Raw genomic sequence first — 19,545 nt, 5'->3', positions numbered from 1 at the left:
CAAGTTCGAAAATAATTTTGATAATTTCAATTTTAAATACACTTCGAACATTCATGTTTTCTTGTACCAATCCTTTAAAACAACAATGAAAAAAAAAGTGAAACCAAAAAGAAGATGTTAGACAATCACTATCCGAAAGATATCCGAAACACTCATACCAATCGCTTTGTAACAGCAATACGAACCCTAAACGTGTACCATGTGGAACCACGCAAGGTTCAGTCGTTGGTCTATAAGCTTATTTGTTTTCCTCATATTTTAATGATATTTGCCATTCGCTTTCGTCTTCATAAACCATTCTGTTTGCAAATAGCAAAATTTTTTTTACGAGCTGAATCGCCAATTGTTTGAAATGTGGTTTTCGTAGTGTAGTGGTTATCAGGTTTGCCTAACACGCGAAAGGTCCCCGGTTCGAGCCCGGGCGGAAACATTTTCCATATTCTTTTAGTTTTGAACTAAAATCCCATCAACAGATGACGAACAAACACCACCGATCAAAATATCATTTTCAAATACTTTTATCTGAAGTTTAAAATCTAGATTAAATTTGGGTCGCTTGGTCACTGCTTCACAAAATGGTGGTTGAGACATGGAAATGGAGGTGCCGGGTATTGATCCCGGTACCTCGCGCATGCTAAGCGCGCGTTCTACCATCTGAGCTACACCGCCTTGCACAAAGCTAAGTGGTAAGGAAAATCTCTTTTTTGTAAAAGACTCAATGATATTATCTGGTGGTATTATATTAATAAAAATTCAAGTTCAACATGTAAACAGAGTTAGTTTGTTCACTGACTTTTCACACACCAAAGCATATATGCATTTTTAGAACAAATAATGCATGATAAAAACGTTAGAAAAACCTTGTATTTTCGATTAGATGATCATAAATGTCCAATTTTTGGTCGCCTTGATGGCGCAGTAGGCAGCGCGTGAGTCTCATAATATCAAGGTCGTGAGTCCGATCCTCACTCGAGCCATACATTTAAAAATACTATTTTCAGGCATAACGGTTTTGACGTTTCATCCAATTGTAGCCATCAACTTCGAAAAGAATTTTGTTAATTTCAATTTTAAATGCACTTCCAAAATTCATGTTTTCTTATGCCAATTCTTTAAAACAACAATGAAAAAAGAAGTGAAACCAAAAAGAAGATGTTAGACAATCACTATCCGAAAGATATCCGAAAGACTCATACCAACCGCTTTGTAAAAGCAATACGAACTCTAAACGTGTACCATGTGGAACCACGCAAGGTTCAGTCGTTGGTCTATAAGCTTATTTGTTTTCCTCATATTTTAATGATATTTGCCATTCGCTTTCGTCTTCATAAATCATTCTGTTTGCAAATAGTAAAATCTTTGGTGTCCGACAAATTGTTCGTAAGCAATTGTTCGTAAAGCAATTGTTCGTAAGCAATTGTTCGTAAAACAATTGTTCGTAAAATTAATTCTTCGTAAAACAATTCTTCCTAAAAAATTTTTTTGTGCATGCAGTTCAAACTTGATGTATAGGCCTACGAAGAAATGCTTTACGAAGAATTGTTTTACGGATTTCATTTTACAAAAAACAGTTTACGAACAATTGCTTTAGGAACAATTGCTTTCGAACAATTTGCCTATAACCAAAATCTCTGTACGAGTTGAATCGCCAATTGTTTGGAATGTAGTTTTCGTAGTGTAGTGGTTATCACGTTCGCCTCACACGCGAAAGGTCCCCGGTTCGAGCCCGGGCGAAAACATTTTCCATATTCGTTTAATTTTGAAGTTAAATACCATTAATTGATGAAGACAATGAAACATATACCACTGACCAAAATATCATTTTCAAATACAGTCGACTCCGCTTAATTCGGACACCGGATAACTCGGACAGCCGCTTTATTCGGCCACAATGCTCCGGAACAGAACAAAAGTAAAAATTGCACATAAAAGACTTCCGTTAACTCGGACAATTCTCCGCTTAATTCGGACACAGGACACAGTATTTGAAGAATTACTGTACTATTTCAATCACATATGTGTGTGTTAAACAGTAATATATTTGTTGAATCGCTTGGTATCGAAATACTGCACAGTGCACAATACAATTAATTAGAACGTATAATTCTTGTGCCTTTTATGAGATCAGTGCCAATTACTGCAGTATAGAGCAGCTGCAATTCATTTATTACGCAACAGAATGGTATTTTTAATGCGTTGTCTGCCTTTACGCATACCAAGAAACAAACAATTGATTTTCCGCTTAATTCGGCCAAAAGTGAGCGGAACCAAAGTGTCCGAATTAAGCGGAGTCGACTGTACTTATATCTGAAGTTTAGAATCTAGAATTTTGTTTATATTTGGGACGCTTGGTCACTGCTTCACAAAATGGTGGTTGAGACATAGAAATGGAGGTGCCGAGTATCGATCCCGGTACCTCGCGCATGCTAAGCGCGCGCTCTACCATCTGAGCTACACCCCCTTGCACAAATCTAAGTGGTAAGGAAAATCTCTTTTTTGTAAAAGACTCAATGATATTATCTGGTGGTATTCTATTAATAAAAATTCAAGTTCAACATGTAAACAGAGTTAGTTTGTTCACTGACTTTTCACACACCAAAGCATATATGCATTTTTAGAGCCAATAGTGCATGATAAAAACGTATGAAAAATCTTGTATTTTCGGTTTCATGATCATAAATGTCCACTTTTTCGTCGCCTCGATGTCGTAGTAGGTAGCGCGTGAGTCTCGTATTCTCAATGTCGTGAGTTCGATCCTCACTCGAGGCATACATTTAAAAATACTATTTTCGGGCATAACGGTTTTGACGTTTCATCCAATTGTAGCCATCAACTTCGAAAATAATTTTGTTAATTTCAATTTTAAATGCACTTCCACAATTCATGTTTTCTTATGCCATTCCTTTAAAACAACAATGAAAAATGAAGTGGAACCAAAAAGAAGATGTTAGACAATCACTATCCTAAAGATATTCGAAACACTCATACCAACCGCTTTGTAACAGCAATACGAACCCTAAACGTATACCATGTGGAACCACGCAAGGTTCAATACTTGGCCTATAACTTATTTGTTTTCCTCATATTTTAATGACATTTGCCATTCGCTTTCGTCTTCATAAACCATTCTGTTTGCAAATGGCAAAATTTTTTTTACCAGCTGAATCGCCAATTGTTTGAAATGTGGTTTTCGTAGTGTAGTGGTTATCACGTTCGCCTAACACGCGAAAGGTCCCCGGTTCGAGCCCGGGCGGAAACATTTTCGATATTCCTTTAGTTTTGAACTAAAATCCCATCAATAGATGACGAACAAACACCACCGATCAAAATATCATTTTCAAATACTTTTATCTGAAGTTTAAAATCTAGATTAAATTGGGAAGCACTTATCACTGCTTCACAAAATGATACTTGAAACATGGAAATGGAGGTGCCGGGTATCGATCCCGGTACCTCGCGCATGCTAAGCGCGCGCTCTACCATCTGAGCTACACCCCCTTGCACAAAGCTGAGTGGTAATGAAAATCTCTTTTTAGTGAAAGACTCAATGATATTATCTGGTGGTATTCTATTAATAAAAATTCAAGTTCAACATGTAAACAGAGTTAGTTTGTTCATTGACTTTTCACCCACCAAAGCATATATGCATTTTTAGAGCAAATAGTGCATGATAAAAACGTATGAAAAACCTTGTATTTTTGATTTCATGATCATAAATGTCCACTTTTTCGTCGTCTCGATGGCGCAGTAAGTAGCGCGTGAGTCTCATAATCTCAAGGTCGTGATTTCCATCTTCACTCGAGGCATACATTTAAAAATACTTTTTTCGGGCATAACCGTTTTGACGTTTCATCTAATTGTAGCCATCAACATCGAAAATAATTTTGTTAATTTCAATTTTAAATGCACTTCCAAAATTCATGTTTTCTTATACCAATCCTTTAAAACAACAATGTAAAATAAAGTGGAACCAAAAAGAAGATGTTAGACAATCACTATTCTAAAGATATTCGAAACACTCATACCAACCGCTTTGTAACAGCAATACGAAATCTAAACGTATACCATGTGGAACCACGCAAGGTTCAATACTTGGCCTATAACTTATTTGTTTTCCTCATATTTTAATGACATTTGCCATTCGCTTTCGTCTTCATAAACCATTCTGTTTGCAAATGGTAAAATCTTTTTACGAGCTGAATCGCCAATAGTTTGAAATTTGGTTTTCGTAGTGTAGTGGTTATCACGTTCGCCTCACACGCAAAAGGTCTCCGGTTCGAGCCCGGGTGAACACACTTTCCATATTCCTTTAGTTTTGAACTTACTGTATAATCATTCGCAATCTCCGCTTGTAGCAGATTGCGCATCAACAAGGGTTGCTTGACAGGGCTCCATGTGATTTTATGAGCAGTATTGCTTCCATGCTGGCTCAAGGCAGATTGGAAAAGAGTGATATGTCACCAGATTATTGCTCGATTTATCCTCACTGCGTTATTCAAAAAAGAACACAATAGGTACCATTTTTAACGTCTTTGGTATGACCCGACCAGGAATCGAACTCAGTTTTAAACATAAATACCATGAATTGATGAAGACAATGAAACATACACCACTGACCAAAATATCATTTTCAAATACTTATATATGAAGTTTAGAATCTAGAGCTTTGTTTAAATTTGGGACGCTTATGGTCACTGCTTCACAAAATGGTGGTTGAGACATGGAAATGGAGGTGCCGGGTATCGATCCCAGTACCTCGCGCATGCTAAGCGCGCGCTCTACCACCTGAGCTCTTCCCCTTGCACAAAGCTGAGTGGTAATGAAAATATATTTTTAGTGAAAGACTCAATGATATTATCTGGTGGTATTCTATTAATAAAAATTCAAGTTCAACATTTAAACAGAGTTAGTTTGTTCACTGACTTTTCACACACCAAAGCATATATGCATTTTTAGAGCAAATAGTGCATGATAAAAACGTATGAAAAACCTTGTATTTTCGATTAGATGATCATAAATGTCCTATTTTTTGTCGCCTCGATGGCGCAGTAGGTAGCGCGTGAGTCTCATAATCTCAAGGTCGTGAGTTCGATCCTCACTCGAGGCATACATTTAAAAATACTATTTTCAGGCATAACGGTTTTGACGTTTCATCCAATTGTAGCCATCAACTTCGAAAATAATTTTGTTAATTTCAATTTTAAATGCACTTCCAAAACTCATGCTTTCTTGTACCAATCCTTTAAAACAACAATGAAAAAAAAAGGTGGAACTAAAAAGAAGATGTTAGACAATCACTATCCTAAAGATATCCGAAAGACTCATACCAACCGCTTGGTTTGGTTTGGTTTGGTTTTGAATCTTTATCCTCGGACTGACAAAGCCTTGATAGGTTATTCCTGGTACTTGTTCGCATACTTGTAGAGGCACTTGACGCAGGGCCGGTTACCGAGATTGGCAGAGTGAAGTTTTCCGATTGTTGAAGTCTTGTTGCCGAGAAATTATTCCATTCACTAGGTGCCGCTGAATGGAGAGCAGTCCTGAAATGCGTTGCTCAAGCGCACACCCCGAGAGTCGAACCAGCGCCGTGTGATCTTGAGCCCGGCGCGTAACCACTGAGTAAAAGCAATACGAACTCTAAACGTGTACCATCTGGAACCACGCAAGGTTCAGTCGTTGGTCTATAAGCTTATTTGTTTTCCTCATATTTTAATGATATTTGCCATTCGCTTTCGTCTTCATAAACCATTCTGTTTGCAAATAGTAAAATCTTTGGTGTCCGACAAATTGTTCGTAAGCAATTGTTCGTAAAGCAATTGTTCGTAAGCAATTGTTCGTAAAACAATTGTTCGTAAAATTAATTCTTCGTAAAACAATTCTTCCTAAAAAGTTTTTTCGTGCATGCAGTTAAAACTTGATGTATACGAACAATTGCTTACGAACAATTGTTTTACGAACAATTGCTTACGAACAATTTGCCTATAACCAAAATCTTTTTACCAGCTGAATCGCCAATTGTTTGAAATGTAGTTTTCGTAGTGTAGTGGTTATAACGTTCGCCTCACACGCGAAAGGTCCCCGGTTCGAGCCCGGCCAAAATATTTTCCATATTCGTTTAGTTTTGAAGTTAAATACCATTAATTGATGAAGACAATGAAACATACACCACTGACCAAAATATCATTTTCAAATACAGTCGACTCCGCTTAATTCGGACACCGGATAACTCGGACAGCCGCTTTATTGGGCCACAATGCTCGGGAACAGAACAAAAGTAAAAATTGCACGTAAAATACTTTTTGTTAATTCGGACAATTCTCTGCTTAATTCGGACACAGGACACAGTATTTGAAGAATTACTGTACTATTTCAATCATAGATTAGTACTATTTCAACTAACTAGAACGTATAATTCTTGTGCCTTTTATGAAATCAGTGCCAATTACTGCAGTATAGAGCAGCTGCAATTCATTTATTACGCAACAGAATGGTATTTTTAATGCGTTGTCTGCCTTTACGCATACCAAGAAACGAACAATTGATTTTCCGCTTAATTCGGCCAAAAGTGAGCGGAACCAAAGTGTCCGAATTAAGCGGAGTCGACTGTACTTATATCTGAAGTTTAGAATCTAGAATTTTGTTTATATTTGGGACGCTTGGTCACTGCTTCACAAAATGGTGATTGAGACGTGGAAATGCAGATGCCGGGTATGGATCCCGGTACCTCGCGCATGCTAAGCGCGCGCTCTACCATCTGAGCTACACCCCCTTGCACAAAGCTGAGTGGTAATGAAAATCTCTTTTTAGTGAAAGACTCAATGATATTGTCTGGTGGTATTCTATTAATAAAAATTCAAGTTCAACATGTAAACAGAGTTAGTTTGTTCACTGACTTTTCACACACCAAAGCATATATGCATTTTTAGAACCAATAGTGCATGATAAAAACGTATGAAAAACCTTGTATTTTCGAATTCATGATCATAAATGTCCACTTTTTCGTCGCCTTGATGGCGCAGTAGGTAGCGCGTGAGTCGCATAATCTCAAGGTCGTGAGTTCGATCCTCACTCGAGGCATACATTTAAAAATACAATTTTCAGGCATAACGGTTTTGACGTTTCATCCAATTGTAGCCATCAACTTCGAAAATAATTTTGTTAATTTCAATTTTAAATGCACTTCCAAAATTCATGTTTTCTTATACCAATCCTTAAAACAACAATAAAAAATGAAGTGAAACCAAAAAGAAGATGTTAGAAAATCACTATCCTAAAGATATTCGAAACACTCATACCAACCGCTTTGTAGCAGCAATACGAACCCTAAACGTATACCATGTGGAACCACGCAAGGTTCAATACTTGGCCTATAACTTATTTGTTTTCCTCATATTTTAATGACATTTGCCATTCGCTTTCGTCTTCATAAACCATCCTGTTTGCAAATGGCAAAACATTTTTTACGAGCTGAATCGCCAATAGTTTGAAATGTGGTTTTCGTAGTGTAGTGGTTATCACGTTAGCCTAACACGCGAAAGGTCCCCGGTTCGAGCCCGGGCGGAAACATTTTCCATATTCCTATAGTTTTGAACTAAAATCCCATCAATAGATGACGAACAAACACCACCGATCAAAATATCATTTTCAAATACTTTTATCTGAAGTTTAAAATCTAGATTAAATTGAGAAGCGCTTATCACTGCTTCACAAAATGCTACTTGAGACATAGAAATGGAGGTGCCGGGTATCGATCCCGGTACCTCGCGCATGCTAAGCGCGCGCTCTACCATCTGAGCTACACCCCCTTGCACAAAGCTGAGTGGTAATGAAAATCTGTTTTTAGTAAAAGACTCAATGATATTATCTGGTGGTATTCTATTAATAAAAATTCAAGTTCAACATGTAAACAGAGTTAGTTTGTTCACTGACTTTTCACACACCAAAGCATACATGCATTTTTAGAACCAATAGTAGGGGTGGGCAGGGGCGCCGGAAGCGATGGCGCAGGGGGGGCTGATGCCGTATGCCTGAAAAAAGTATTTTTAAATGTATGCTTCGAGTGAGAACCGAACTCACGACCTTGATCAGGGGCGCCGGAAGCGGGGGGCCTGGTGGGCGGATGCCCCCCCTGCCCTCAATTTTTCTGCAGATGGAGGGGCAGGGGGGGCAATGGTGCCCTTTTAAAGTCATGTTAGCTACTGCACATTTTGCAATATAACAATTTCTGCTATTCGCTTTTAGCCTAATTATAATCTTTCATTTTTGCCTCATTATAATATATACGGCACAAAATTTTGCAAAACAGTACAGGCCTTAAAACTCGTTTCTTTTTCGGCAGCTATCGTGGCCTACCGAGAGCTCCTTCTCGGCGACCAAATCTGCGTGCTTAGAGGCCAAAATAAGGTAAGGTAAGTCTCATACTTGAATCCAAGCACCGGGGGATGAGAAGATAAGGTTCTCATTATTCTAACCCATCGGCACTAACGAGAGTTGGGTGGCCAGTTCCTTTCTCTCGGCCGCCTTTACTTCAGCAACTACGCCCACCCAATTTATTACACCCTGGGTAGAGGTGAGCGGTGTTTGTCAACAACCAACATAAGCTGGGAGTCGAACCAGGATTGCATAATTGGAAAGCGAGCGCCTTACCCGTTGCGCTGTCCCACCGAGGCCAAAATACAAAATAACGATAGCACAAGTAAATAGAATTAAACTTGCAACAATGCTAAAATGATCACTTAGCGTTGTTGAAGTTTGGGCCTGGGCGACGTCCTACAGTAGAATCGTTGCACCACGCAATAACTGCTTTATCGGAATTGTAATCCAGTACTGCGGGACCATCTAACGACACTCGCACGAGTGTCTTCAATGTGGCTGATTTTAAAGAAGTTCGCCACTCCCCTAGAATTCTGTTTAGCAACGAAAAACAACGTTCGACATGTGTTGACGATGACGGCAAGGTAATAAAATAAGTATTTCAATGATGTGAAGGACATTACTAAAAGAAGCATAATTTTTGCAAAATATGATTAAAAAATGTTTTCCCCTTGGATTTCAACTAATCTAGTTCTCCTTTTTAACAACGATTCAATGTCCGACAACATCGAATCGACATAAAAACGAAAACATTGCCAGCCGATGTAAATTAGCACTTCGGATTAGGACTTTGTTAAAATTACAAACGTCGGGGATTACAAACTAGACTTACAGCGCTGGTGATCGCAAATGGATATATTCTATCAATAACAAATATTCCTGCACAATGCAACAGTGGCGATTATGACGCGCTGACCTAATCTGGCGTTACTCTTTGATACTACCATGGCCCCCTGGAGATGCGGCCTGATTTGTCACATTTTGCAGATTTTGATTACAGCTACTGCTAGTGCTTGACTGACATTTTTTGAGATGTTTTTACTTTTTGCGGTTTCCTAATGACATAAAACTTTTTTGTTGCCTTGTGGAAGCAGTAGCAAATGAGAAAAAGTAAGTTGAAAAACGCAAAATCAGACTGTTATTGAAAATTAACAGTCTGACTAAAATCTTCGAAATCGAATTTTCTTTGTTTTTCAACATGTGAGAATGTTAAAACCTATTGTGTTATCTGAGGAAAAGAATAAAGAAAGCGTAACAATCTAATTTTTAGAAAAATTTATTGAAACATTCGCCCAAAGTTAGAAAAACCTGGAAATTTCTGCAAAATGTGACAAATCAGGCCGTATCTTTAGGTGGCCATGATACTACATATTTTCGACAGTTAATCCACGATCATTCTATTGCAAAATTAAATAATTAGCTAGAAGAGATCGGCGGCCAAACTTGGCCGATTGAGGAGGTAGCACCGGCGGTCATTCAAGCACTACTTAACGGCCATGGCCGCAGGCTGCTTTAAGGCTTGACAGTAGGTTACATTTACATCATTATAATATAGCATGATGCCCTTCTTTGTATATCGGACACTTGTAGGCTATCATTACTCAATACATAGTGAGCTGATAGATTAGCATTGTCGCTATAGATTATCTTAAAACTTGAAAAAAAATTGGCCTTTTAGTAAACAAAAGTGCCCTTTCTTCGTAATCTTGCCCCCCCAGTCAAAAACCGTTCCGGCGCCCCTGGGGGTGGGCAAATTCAGGTCGATTTTTCAGGACCCATTTTTTCTAATGCCATTTGGGCTGGTAAATATGAACCAGTGATTTTTTTGCTCTATGACGTCATAATAGGTTCAGTGGCCATTTTCAAAATGGCGGCCAAAAATGGCTATTTTGCTCTCAGGACATACGAGTGAGACGTATATACCTGCGCAATATGTCTAAACATATGTTTTGAGGGTTAAAGATTACAATAAAAGCACTTTTAGCTACCTGGCATGACACCTTCTTGTATTTTTCTGCAGAAAAGATCATTTTTAGGTGATTATTTGTGAATTTATTACGCCAATGATCGTTTGAGCTTCTTGTTATATGCAACCATGTTACCAGGAAGATTGAAAAAGCACTTTCAAACTGCATGGAGGCTCACAGATATCGTTTTTGTACTTTTAGTTTGTGGTTGTTGTCAACTTTCGCGAACTTCGTTCACTGAACTTCACACATGAAACGAAAATGGCGCGCGAACTTCCGTCAGCTCAAGAAAACTTACATCCCGATTTTTTGTTTTGCTGGGTCCAGGTTCTTGGGCTAGGCTATTGAGAGTTTTGAGGTTAGCGGCTTATCCCGTGGGTGTTGGCTTTTAGTGCTGCAAATCCTGCCGTTCAGATTTTTTTGACACTGTGGTGGTTTAGTCAGAACGATAATGTTTTCCATTTTTGTTTGCAAGCTATTTTGCTTTCTGTGTGAAACGAAATGAGCAACAGAGTCGAAGAGGTAGATCTCCACCTTTACTGGAAGTTACCGGTATCTTGAGCTGAAAAAACTTCTGAATGTGATGTAACAAACCTTATACAGTCGCCCTATTCTGCAATATCATAGTGGTCTACCACAAGAACGGTTTGAATTAGGGGAATAACCGTTCCGTGAGCTTCCGTCAACTTATGTGTAGTGTAAAAGGTTTTTTTATTTCAATTTCTGTGAACTTACGTGTAGGTGTAGTCTGAAAGCGCCTTAGACTTCTTCTCTGTGTAATTTCATCATATTTACTGACCTTAGGCTCCTTTGTCTACATCCAGGTTGACTAGTTGTTGCACTAAGTAATGCAATATAGTTAATCAATTTTGAAAACTGAACGACGAGTGAGAAGTGAAAGCAGGAAAGAACTTTTTGGATTCAACTACACTGAAATACAGGAATATAAACCCACAGGAAAACTAGCTAATGGGACTGTTGTAATTGGACGAATGCTACAGCTATGCAAACGACAGAAGGGGAAGCAAGCCTTTAGCAGGATTGAAGCGAGTAAAGTTGTAGCTAGAGAACTGAGATGTGATTGGATACATACAAAAAATGTGTATCCTATGAAGAAAAAGTTTGTTGCTGCCAAAATTAAGGAAGATTATGAAAAATTCAATGAGTTGCGAAAGGCCAAGAAATGTAGCCTACAAGCAAACCTAAAAGTGATGCTTGGTTCAAAAAAGCATCTGAATTCAATGACAGGCTTACTAATTATGGATATGACATCCGCTGCAGAAACATAGACTACCAGAAAAAGTTAGAAAATAAATATCAAGTAAAAATGACAGCAGAAGATCAGAAGTTCTATGAAGATAACTGTTTTGGCCCATACAGAGCTGTGTGTAGTAGGGTAGTTCGGGGCAAAACAAGTCGTCAGGTAAAACCGGTCAGTTTGATTTTAATCAAGCATAACTTTTTTTTGGGAAATAATACACTCGAAAAAATGCTTTAGAGCACTTAGTGGTTCTTTTGTGATGCGACAACAGCAACTGCTGTGCAGTTTTTGCTTGCTGTCTCGGTCTAGGCTGCGAAACGTAAGTTGGTGTAAAGTTTTACGTTCATATTTTGGACTAACTTTTTTTTGTGGTTTCGACTAAACAGAGCATTACACTATGAAAATTGTTAATTAAACCAAGACTTTCTAGTTTAAACAAAATTACGATTATTGTACTTTGTCTAAAAACTACTCATTTTGTAGTTCTTCCTTGGAAATTAGTTTTATTGGGTATTTATTTTTGTTCAATCATGGCTATTTTGGTTGGGGCAACACAAGTCAGTCACGAAGTGCTGTGCCAAATTTTTGCCTCAATTGGTGAAAATGCTAAATTCTTTAACCAAAGAATTTAGCATTTGGTTCATAGGGTATTATTTGCCTATTAAATAAAAAATCAGCTTATCCTAGTGTGAGCGAAGCATTTAGTTTTGGGGGGGGTATGCCAAGGGGGCACAATTTTTTGATTTTTGGCCATGTTTGAGGCCCTATCACTGCTAAACCAAATTAGGTAACAACCCAAATTTTTTACAGGTGATAGTACGTCTGCCAAATATTGTAAAAACAACATCGTTTACTTTGTCACTCTAAAACAGTGGTTCTTAATCGGGGGAGCGCGCCCCCCCAGGGGGGCGTGAAGCATCTCTCAGGGGGGGCGCGAGCTCTACAACAATATCAATTTTTTTTAGTTACTTTAATGTCCTAGAACCTAAGCTGTTCGTCATATTTTGCACTTTATCTTATTTTATATTGTATTCAGTAATTCTTGCTTTATTAGTTAGACCAGAACTTTACAAAACTATTTTGCGCTGAACTCCTTCAGTTTTTTCAAATTTTTTCGACACTGCTTCATTTTCACTTTTTTCCTCAAATTGAGTTTTTACAGTTTTATTTACTTATTGCTCGACCACTTTACTTAATATTATCGGTAGGCTACTAATGGCCTATTTTATTTACCTAATGCTCGATTGTTTTTTTTTACACTTTCATTTAATGCTCGATCACCTTATCAGGTCACATGAGTGCTTAGCTCAGTGGCCTAACCCAGTGGTCTCCAACCTGTGGGTCGCGACTCCAAGTGGGGTCGCCTTAACTTTTCCTGGGGTCGCCACAGCTCATTCAATTTGTTACCGTTTCAATTCATTGTCGAAAAAAAGACCGATACTTTTTTGTTCTATAGTTCGCAACCTTTGCCTGTGTTTTGGAGTACAGCTTGCTACCTCGTGTCACAAATAAACCATTGTGGTGCAATAATCAAAAACGGAATAGTTGCGACAAGTTGGACAGACAGAGCAAAAGCATTCGCGATGCCAATTTAGACTAACTTTTTATTATTCAAGGTGGCTCCAGAACGAGCGAATAGTTATTTATGCAGGTATAGTGTGCAGACATTTCATCGGCTGTTTACGTTTACCAGTCAATGAAATAGAAAATAATAGGCTACGGCGCTACGCGTTAACTTTTATGATTCCGGTAGTTATTAGTTCATAGTGAGAAACACTGGCGTCTGGCAATGTACCACAATAATGTGATGCAGTGTTGAATACTGTTAGGACAAGGATGGGGAGTTTTGAGATGAGTTTTAAGTTAGTTTTTATAAAATAAGCAAGCTTAAATTTAAACAAGTTTTTGTTGTGTTGCAGTGTTTATAGTTAGCTAGCTATAATCTTTACGTGCAGGAGATTTTGTTCATATTTAATTGAAATGCCTGGAAAGAAAAGAAAGTATCTTGATGAATACATCAAATTTGGCTTTGTATCCATGCAAAAAGGTGACATAGAAGTCCCTCAATGTGTAATATGTTACAAGACTCTTAGTAATGATGGAATGCGCCGTAGTCGCTTGGAATGGCATTTGAAATCATCACACCCTGCTCTAGCCAATAAACCTAAAGAATTCTTTGAAACAAAAAGTCATTACTTAAAGAAAGCTAAATTGGACAGTAGTGGGGCATTTCAGCAACAAAATTCGAATATTGTTGAGGCTTCTTACGAGATTGCCATGCTAATTGCAAAGAGTAAGAAAAATCATAGCATCGGGGAATCCCTCATAAAACCAAGTATACTTGTAGCAGCAGAACTAATATTGGGCAAAGATAAAGCAAACCAGCTTTCTCAAATTTCACTATCAAACGATACAGTCAAAGGGAGGATCGATGAACTGTCTCAGGACATCAAAGATCAAATCCTCGACCTAATAAAAGAGTCTCCTTTTTTTGCTATCCAGTGTGACGAAACAACTGACATTGGTGATTGTTCTCAGTTGTTGCTGTATGCTCGTTCATGTCGGGCAACATCGTGAAAGAGGAAATGCTATTCTGCCACCCCATGGAAAGTCGTACAACTTCAGCAGATATTTTTAATATTGTGTCAAAGTTCTTTGAAGAAAACCAGCTATCATGGGAATCACTGGTAGGGGTGTGCACAGATGGAGCTCCAGCTATGCTTGGTCTGCGGTCTGGCTTTGTGAAAAGAGTAAAAGAAAAAAATCCATTTGTTGTTGGTACTCATTGCATAATTCATCGTGAAGCCTTAGCATCCAGAACTATGCCTCCTGAAATGAATGATGTCCTGAACTTAGCTATCGAGGTGGTCAACTTTATAAAAGCCGGAGCTCTTAACAGCCGTCTTGTTAAGCTACTGTGTAAGGATATGCAGTCCGATCATAAAGCCTTGCTTTTCCACACGCATGTTCGATGGTTGTCCAAAGGTAACATGCTGAAAAGGCTTCACGAATTACAAGAAGAAGTCGCAATATTTTTGGACTCACGACAGAAGGCGGAACTTTTAGCCAACTTTCAGTCCGAAGGCTTTCAAGTAGCACTAGCGTATTCGAAGCATTGAATACTCTCAAGCTTCAAGGGAAAATATCAACATCATTAAGCATCATGACATCATTCGAAGTTTCATAGCCAACTCGACCTCTGGAAGAGTCGAATTGAACAAGGAAATCTAGCGAGCTTCAGTAACTTGGATTCTGCTATCAAAGATGGTAACTTTGAGTCTGAGTCGAAGAAACACATAGAAACCCACCTTAATGAATTGAAAGCGGAGTTCATGAAATACTTTCCAGATTTGGATGAGAAGCGTGAAACCTGGAGGTTCGTCAGAAACCCGTTTCAATGCGAAGTAGTTGATCTTTTCGAAGAAGGACAAGAGGAGTTTCTTGAGATGAAGTTCAACTCCACAGCTAAAGAAGATTTCAAAGAACTGGAACTTGAGACGTTCTGGGCCAATTACCTTCCTGTTTACCCTCTTATCGCAACTCGGACTCTTTGAATTCTAACAATGTTTGGATCCACGTATCTTTGTGAAGCTGCATTTTCTGCTCTCGTTGCTATCAAGACCAAGTACAGAAACAGGCTGAGAGTTGAAGGAGACTTAAGTTGTTCAATCTCTGGAGTTAAACCTCGCATTAAAAATCTAGTCGCTACGAAGCAGTGTCAATAAGTATCTCACCGATGTGTACAATACAGACAAAAATGTAATGTTTTTGGTATGATACTTATTTAAAATCTAGGGGGGCGCGAGGCACATGCCCATTATTGAAGGGGGGCTTGATAGAAAAAAGGTTAAGAACCACTGCTCTAAAAGGTCATAGACATCCAAAGTTGGTCGTTTCCAGCTCTCGGCTAAGATTTTCTAAAATTTAAAACCTTGCCAAGACCTCATTTTTGATTGGTTTTAGCTGAAATTTGGTAGAAATGTTGTTTATAAGATTCTCGATGAACTGAGAAAATATCAGTACAAAATATTAAAAGGTTTGGGAGTTTATTTAATGTGAAACGTGGGTCAAAATGAAAAAAAAGCAAAAAGTGGGGTCCTTTTAATATCTTGGTTGCCCATGACCCCAGTGAAAATTTGCACTGAAATTAATTTTGTCCACTTATCCACTAAGATATGGTAAGTCTACCATGCAGAATTTATCAATGGTTTTCAATGTTTTTTTATAGAAAGTGTGCGTCAAAGTTTGGAGAAAAACGCAAAAAATCCCAAACAAAAAATTTAAATTAAATGTAACAATATTGAACTAGGGCTAGGCTATAGGCTACTAGAAAACAATTGAAGTGTATTTTTGATTGTGTTTCTATCAATTGTTCACAAAAGCAATTGTTCTAACATTTGGCAACTGTAATGTACCATGTGGACCTCATTGTCAGTGAACAAAATGGCAAATTTTGTCATAATCTTCCTTGCTCAGTTTGTTTTGTCGTCAAGAAGAACCATGGTTACTCGGCACAGCAACTGAACAAATAATGTCATAAAATAGAATCCAGCATGTTTGCTGATGTCTGTTCTGAACAAATGTGCTGCAGCAGTGCACTTTGTATGTGTAACTGCACTTTTTATGTGTAAATATACTCTTTCCTTCATCAAAAAAAACACTGACCTGTTTTACTTTTACTTAGGGGCAAAACCAGTCATTTGACTCTGTCGTAAAAATGATGTTGTATTAACATAACTTAAAAACAAATCTTACTTTTTTTTTGCTATCTTGTTTAAGGAAGCCTTAGTACAACTGTTTAACACTAAAAATTGAGACATTTTTAACTTTATGTGAAGATATACACAATAATACCAAAATGTGACTAGTCTTGCCCCGCACTACCCTAATACTGTGCTAAAAGATTGGCTTAGATCAAAAAAGAGGAAGGAAAATCGAGAAATTTCGCTGAAAAGGAAGCATCTTGCGATTGAGGAAAGGAAGAGAGAACAGCGAGAACTGGATAATCTAAAGAGCATAGAAGCAATGAATTGTGCAGTCGACACAGACAAGGATGTCAGCTACGAGGCTTCTGAACCATCGACAATCGACATCCCAAATAACATTTCCCAACAGAAAGCTTGGTTCGTCAAAAGAGTCAGCTGAGAAACAAACCGTAACATCAGAAGAAATAAAGTTCCGGTTAGTGAAGGTGAGGACTGGACGAAAATCTTTCAATGAGACAGTCATACGTTGCTTGGTCCAGTGTTTCTCAGAAATGGCCGCATCGCCCAATGAAATATGCAAGCTAATCGTCAACGTAGCTAATATGATATTTGGTCAACATGGCGAAACGAGGACGAGGAAAACTGCAATGCCGGAAACAAATATGATGATGGAATGAAAAGCGATGACGATAATGATGATGAACCTGACTAACTTTTAGCCGAAGTTAGCCATCTTCGACTAACTATAGCACCCGAAATTCGACAAATGAGACGAGTTAAGGCGGCTGACGGACGATACCGGGTTGAAAAATTTGGTGCAGAAGAACTGAAGTCCTCCAATAAAATGTACTAAAGCCAGTATCCAACATTACGACGACTGTGGACTCTCTTTTGAGCAGAATTATGTGAACTGGCATGTGTGATTATGCGGGAATGATTGTCAATGAGATATTCGTATGATTATTTTCTGTTACATGGTGAAACACACTAAAAAATTTTAATTTTTCATGTAAAAAGCGTTTTTTTTTCTTACTTTCAGATGATATCGCCCAGCAATGCAGTGAATCGCAAAACTGAGTTAATTTTTAAAATCTACGCCTCAAACAACCTATATTTAGACATGTTACATGACCCATATGATCAAATCTTCATCTAATTGATGGAAAATATCAATTTTTCAGCGGTCATTTTGAAAATGGCCGCTGAACCAACCTAAAATGACGTCATAGACAAAAGAACTGATCGGATTCTTATTCAGAGAAAAAAATGGCCATAAAAAAATTGGGTCCTGGAAATACCATTAACAAAATGCCTTTATTTGCCCACCCCTACCAATAGTGCATGATAAAAACGTTAGAAAAACCTTGTATTTTCGATTAGATGATCATAAATGTCCAATTTTTTGTCGCCTCGATGGCGCAGTAGGTAGCGCGTGAGTCTCATAATCTCAAGATCGTGAGTTTGATCCTCACTCGAGCCATACATTTAAAAATACTATTTTCGGGCATAACGGTTTTGACGTTTCATCCAATTGTTTCATCCATCAACATCGAAAATAATTTTGTTAATTTCAATTTTAAATACACTTCCAAAACTCATGTTTTCTTATGCCAATTCTTTAAAACAACAATGAAAAAAAAAGTGGAACCAAAAAGAAGATGTTAGACAATCACTATCCTAAAGATATCCGAAAGACTCATACCAACCGCTTTGTAAAAGCAATACGAACTCTAAACGTGTACCATGTGGAACCACGCAAGGTTCAGTCGTTGGTCTATAAGCTTATTTGTTTTCCTCATATTTTAATGATATTTGCCATTCGCTTTCGTCTTCATAAACCATTCTGTTTGCAAATAGTAAAATCTTTGGTGTCCGACAAATTATTCGTAAGCAATTGTTCGTAAAGCAATTGTTCGTAAGCAATTGTTCGTAAAACAATTGTTCGTAAAATTAATTCTTCGTAAAACAATTCTTCCTAAAAATTTTTTTCGTGCATGCAGTTAAAACTTGATTTATACGAAGAAATGCTTTACGAACAATTGTTTTACGAACAATTGTTTTACGAACAATTGCTTTCGAACAATTTGCCTATAACCAAAACCTTTTTACGAGCTGAATCGCCAATTGTTTGGAATGTAGTTTTCGTAGTGTAGTGGTTATCACGTTCGCCTCACACGCGAAAGGTCCCCGGTTCGAGCCCGTGCGAAAACATTTTCCATATTCGTTTAGTTTTGAACTTAAATACCATTAATTGATGAAGACAATGAAACATACACCACTGACCAAAATATCATTTTCAAATACATTCGACTCCGCTTAATTCGGACACCGGATAACCCGGACAGCCGCTTTATTCGGCCACAATGCTCGGGAACGGAACAAAAGTAAAAATTGCACGTAAAATACTTTCGTTAATTCGGACAATTCTCTGCTTATTTCGGACACAGGACACAGTATTTGAAGAATTACTGTACTATTTCAATCATATATGTGTGTGTTACACAGTAATATATTTGTTGAATCGCTTGGTATCGAAATACTGCACAATACAACTAACTAGAACGTATAATTCATGTGCCTTTTATGAGATCAGTGCCAAATACTGCAGTATAGAGCAGCTGCAATTCATTTATTACGCAACAGAATGGTATTTTTAATGCGTTGTCTGCCTTTACGCATACCAAGAAACGAACAATTGATTTTCCGCTTAATGCGGACAAAGCTGTTTCTCCGCTTAATTTGCCCAAAAGTGAGCGGAAACAAAGTGTCCGAATTAAGCGGAGTCGACTGTGCTTATATCTGAAGTTTAGAATCTAGAATTTTGTTTAAATTTGGGACGCTTGGTCACTGCTTCACAAAATGGTGGTTGAGACATGGAAATGGAGGTGCCGGGTATGGATCCCGGTACCTCGCGCATGCTAAGCGCGCGCTCTACCATCTGAGCTACACCCCCTTGCACAAAGCTGAGTGGTAATGAAAATCTCTTTTTAGTGAAAGACTCAATGATATTATCTGGTGGTATTCTATTAATAAAAATTCAAGTTCAACATGTAAGCAGAGTTAGTGTGTTCACTGACTTTTCACACACCAAAGCATATATGCATTTTTAGAGCAAATAGTGCATGATAAAAACGTATGAAAAACCTTGCATTTTCGGTTTCATGATCATTAATGTCCACTTTTTCGTCGCCTCGATGGCGCAGTAGGTAGCGCGTGAGTCTCATAATATCAAGGTCAG

General features: G+C 38.0%; 14 non-coding genes across 14 annotated transcripts; 10 read left to right on the top strand and 4 right to left on the bottom strand.

Annotated features, from left to right (window-relative positions):
• The first annotated feature begins 357 nt into the window (after nt 1-357).
• On the top strand, nt 358-430 carry Trnav-aac (transfer RNA valine (anticodon AAC)). Its single transcript has one exon. It is a non-coding gene; the product is annotated as a tRNA-Val (tRNA).
• Nucleotides 431-1,666: 1,236 nt separating this feature from the next.
• Nucleotides 1,667-1,739, top strand: Trnav-cac (transfer RNA valine (anticodon CAC)). The gene has a single exon. It is a non-coding gene; the product is annotated as a tRNA-Val (tRNA).
• Nucleotides 1,740-2,388: 649 nt separating this feature from the next.
• Nucleotides 2,389-2,461, bottom strand: Trnaa-agc (transfer RNA alanine (anticodon AGC)). Its single transcript has one exon. It is a non-coding gene; the product is annotated as a tRNA-Ala (tRNA).
• A 235-nt stretch (nt 2,462-2,696) lies between these two features.
• Nucleotides 2,697-2,769, top strand: Trnat-cgu (transfer RNA threonine (anticodon CGU)). The gene has a single exon. It is a non-coding gene; the product is annotated as a tRNA-Thr (tRNA).
• A 417-nt stretch (nt 2,770-3,186) lies between these two features.
• On the top strand, nt 3,187-3,259 carry Trnav-aac (transfer RNA valine (anticodon AAC)). Its single transcript has one exon. It is a non-coding gene; the product is annotated as a tRNA-Val (tRNA).
• A 166-nt stretch (nt 3,260-3,425) lies between these two features.
• Nucleotides 3,426-3,498, bottom strand: Trnaa-agc (transfer RNA alanine (anticodon AGC)). Its single transcript has one exon. It is a non-coding gene; the product is annotated as a tRNA-Ala (tRNA).
• A 724-nt stretch (nt 3,499-4,222) lies between these two features.
• On the top strand, nt 4,223-4,295 carry Trnav-cac (transfer RNA valine (anticodon CAC)). Its single transcript has one exon. It is a non-coding gene; the product is annotated as a tRNA-Val (tRNA).
• A 739-nt stretch (nt 4,296-5,034) lies between these two features.
• On the top strand, nt 5,035-5,107 carry Trnam-cau (transfer RNA methionine (anticodon CAU)). The gene has a single exon. It is a non-coding gene; the product is annotated as a tRNA-Met (tRNA).
• A 1,897-nt stretch (nt 5,108-7,004) lies between these two features.
• Trnam-cau (transfer RNA methionine (anticodon CAU)) lies at nt 7,005-7,077 on the top strand. Its single transcript has one exon. It is a non-coding gene; the product is annotated as a tRNA-Met (tRNA).
• A 416-nt stretch (nt 7,078-7,493) lies between these two features.
• Nucleotides 7,494-7,566, top strand: Trnav-aac (transfer RNA valine (anticodon AAC)). Its single transcript has one exon. It is a non-coding gene; the product is annotated as a tRNA-Val (tRNA).
• A 166-nt stretch (nt 7,567-7,732) lies between these two features.
• Nucleotides 7,733-7,805, bottom strand: Trnaa-agc (transfer RNA alanine (anticodon AGC)). The gene has a single exon. It is a non-coding gene; the product is annotated as a tRNA-Ala (tRNA).
• Nucleotides 7,806-17,714: 9,909 nt separating this feature from the next.
• On the top strand, nt 17,715-17,787 carry Trnam-cau (transfer RNA methionine (anticodon CAU)). Its single transcript has one exon. It is a non-coding gene; the product is annotated as a tRNA-Met (tRNA).
• A 658-nt stretch (nt 17,788-18,445) lies between these two features.
• On the top strand, nt 18,446-18,518 carry Trnav-cac (transfer RNA valine (anticodon CAC)). Its single transcript has one exon. It is a non-coding gene; the product is annotated as a tRNA-Val (tRNA).
• Nucleotides 18,519-19,187: 669 nt separating this feature from the next.
• Nucleotides 19,188-19,260, bottom strand: Trnaa-agc (transfer RNA alanine (anticodon AGC)). Its single transcript has one exon. It is a non-coding gene; the product is annotated as a tRNA-Ala (tRNA).
• Between the last annotated feature and the right edge of the window lie 285 nt (nt 19,261-19,545).

Source organism: Aplidium turbinatum, chromosome 3 (genome assembly GCF_918807975.1).
Source record: "Aplidium turbinatum chromosome 3, kaAplTurb1.1, whole genome shotgun sequence".
NCBI classification, from domain to species: domain Eukaryota; kingdom Metazoa; phylum Chordata; class Ascidiacea; order Aplousobranchia; family Polyclinidae; genus Aplidium; species Aplidium turbinatum.
The sequence above is the reverse complement of the archived record's forward strand: the minus strand, read 5'-3'. Positions and strand labels throughout refer to the sequence as shown.